The following is a 3,182-nucleotide window of genomic DNA, read 5'->3' on the forward strand; positions in this document are numbered from 1 at the left end:
GTTTGACAAACAAAACCAAATTTCTGGGTTTGATTTCTTCTCTTTCAATTATTTTAACACTTCCCCCTTCTTTAAATATGAAATAAAATTAATAAAAACCAGTTTGTGGAAGCATTCATGCTGAAGACGTGCAAACAGACCATGAGACCTGTGGGGGGCGGAGCCAAGGATGTGGATCATCTGAATCCTCCTCTGATATTATCTCTGACATTAATAATCTAACAGTTATCAATGTGGTGAGTTCACTGACTTGAATCACTGTAGTAATCTAATGTACTAAATGAGACCATAAACTCATGTTTACAATGTTTACTGAGATAATACATCAAGAGAGAAGTAGGACCATTTTCTCATAGACTTCTATACAACCAGAGAGGAGTCGCCCCCTGGTGGCCAGCAGAGAGAAGTAGGACCATTTTCTCATAGACTTCTATACAACCAGAGAGGAGTCGCCCCCTGGTGGCCAGCAGAGAGAAGTAGGACCATTTTCTCATAGACTTCTATACGACCAGAGAGGAGTCGCCCCCTGGTGGCCAGCAGAGAGAAGTTGGACCATTTTCTCATAGACGTCTATACAACCAGAGAGGAGTCGCCCCCTGTTGGCCAGCAGGGAGGATGCAGCTTTAAGGACCTTCAACAAAAATTATCTTTGCAGAGTCCTGTTTGTGTTTCTTTGAGTTGCTGGACTCCAGTGCTTTTTTTGCCACTAGATGGCGCCAACTGACTAACACCTCGGCCTTGTTGCTCTGGATTTTTTGGGTTTCTTCCTCTAAAAGTGGCTGAACAACAAGGAAAGTTGTTATGAGACACGTGGTGCGTTTAACGTCCCTTCCACTCATGACTTGTCGGTATATTTAAGGAATGAACACATCATCACCATGGCAACAACGCTGTTATCCAGTTAACTCTCATATAAACGTCATAAATACATTGTTGTCATGAGGAGCACACAGAGAACGTGTATTTCCTATATTCAGTGGGTTTTTAAAACAATGACGTGACGTCACATCTGTGTAAGGTCAAGCACGTCGCCTCAGTTGTTCGTAATAGTTCCGCTGTTAACAAAGGTCTTTGAAGGCAGCACATTTTGGCCTCCGGCACTTGAAGGCCTCACACGCACACTAACCAGGCCGACAACATTTGACCAATAAGAGAATGGATCCAGGCGCGTCAAGAGCGAGGTGTGGACCGGCTGAGCCGCAGTTCCTTTCAAAATAAGAGCATAAGGATTTATACGCCTCTTTTGTCAGTGCTCGTGGTGCTTTGCCTCCAGCTGGTTTCCTTCAGAGGTGGTAGAGGAACCAAGAACTGTACTCAAGTAAGAGTATTGTTACTTTAGAATACTATGACTTGAAGTAAAAGTAGTCATCCAAATAGAAGTAAGAAGGTATTGAGTGAAAAAATTACTGAGTAACTGCGAAGTGCTCACTGGATTTCCTCGTCTCCATTTGAATCTGATCTGGTATCAGTTACAGATGTGAGCATGTCTGCAGTTTTAAAGCTTCATTGTAACAGTTCAGAACATGCATGCCCATATCATCGATCATTAAAGGGATAGTTCGGAATTTTGATCATAAGACCTATTTTCCAACTCAGCCGGTGTGTTCGAGACGTCTGGAGACGTTTTCAAGAAATTTCATTCAGTTCTTCTAGTTGCCAAGTTCGCTTGTGCTATGGCTAGCGCAAGTCAATCGTTCTAGCTAGCATGGCATTAAAAACACTCATACCGACTCCACAGTGCACCCGAGGCAAATCAATTAAAACACTAGACTGTCGATGTACATATCTGTGTTGATAGAATAATATTTGAAACAAAACTAACCTTGCATCGCATGAATCATCCATTTTTTGAGGGACTAGTTTCTCAGCAGCAGCAGAATTTTACTTTGCTCCGTCGGACTCAAAACTCTAAGACGCGCTGCTCGGAATCCAGCCGGTAAATACACACCTGAACACCGCCGATTTGTCAGCACTTAAGCCCCCAAGGCTGTCTGAAAAGCCCTCGGAGCTCACTCAAACACCGGCCAGCCCACGGCCACGCGAACCCACAATTACGTACCGCGAACCCGAACCTCTGCTCCGTCCGGAGAACTGTAAACCCTCGGACGCATTGCGGGGAATCCCTCCGGTAAATAGAGACCTGACCCATGCCGAACAGTCGGGCCTCGTGCCCTCAGACCTGGGTGAAAAGCGCTTGGAGCTCACTCAAACACCGGGCAGCCCACGGCCACGCGAAGCCACAATTATGCACCGCGAACCCGGACCTCTGCTCCGTCCGTAGACCTGTAAACCCTCGGACGCGTTGCGGGGGATTCCCTCCTGGCACCACCAGTCTCCGTTTGTTCGGTCCCGGTTCTCAGCGCCAGCTATCTCGGTCAACACAGACGCTCGTTCACGTTCTGCCCTTTGAGCATCCCTCTCGCGCAATTCTTCCTCTGTATATTCAGGCTCGTACAGGTACGGTTGGGTTTGGGTGGAAAAAACCTCCTCATCAGAGTCTTCAAAAGTTTCACTATATTCTCCAAAAGTGTCCATTTCTGTGAGATTGAAGAAACTAGCACTGCAGGCTACTCTGCGTCTGTAGCAATGACAGCAGGTAAACAAACTATTATAGAACCGGTAACTTATAAGTGCTAGGTGATATCACTCCGCCGCTGCCATAGCCTACTAGGAAGTATGACACGCTGCTGCTGCTGCTGCTGAGACATAAATCCTTAAAAATGATAGGTTGGTTTTATTTCAAACATTCTATCAACACACATATGTACATCGATAGTCCAGTGTTTTAATGGATTTGCCTCGGGTGCACTGTGGAGTGGGCAAGACTGTTTTTAATGCCATGCTAGCTAAGAACGATTGACTTGCACTAGCCATAGCATAAGCAAACTCGGCAACTAGAAGAACTGAATGAAATGTCTTGAAAACGTCTCCTTACTCTCGAACACACCGGCTCACTTGGAAAAAAGATTATGTCCAAAATTCCGAACTATCCCTTTAAAGCCGCTTCACGGACAATATAGTGAGTAAAATGATTAACAATGTGATGAAGAAGTTAGATCGGATCTCAAAGTAAAACAGTTCTCGTGCCAAAAACCCAATGAGAACATACTTGTCTTATTGTGAAAATCTCCGCCGGATGTGTGGCATCCCTCCGTTCAGCTTGTTTTCGGTGGAGGACTGTT

This window comes from Eutrigla gurnardus (assembly GCF_963514095.1).
Source record: "Eutrigla gurnardus genome assembly, chromosome: 9".
Classification (NCBI taxonomy): Eukaryota; Metazoa; Chordata; class Actinopteri; order Perciformes; family Triglidae; genus Eutrigla; species Eutrigla gurnardus.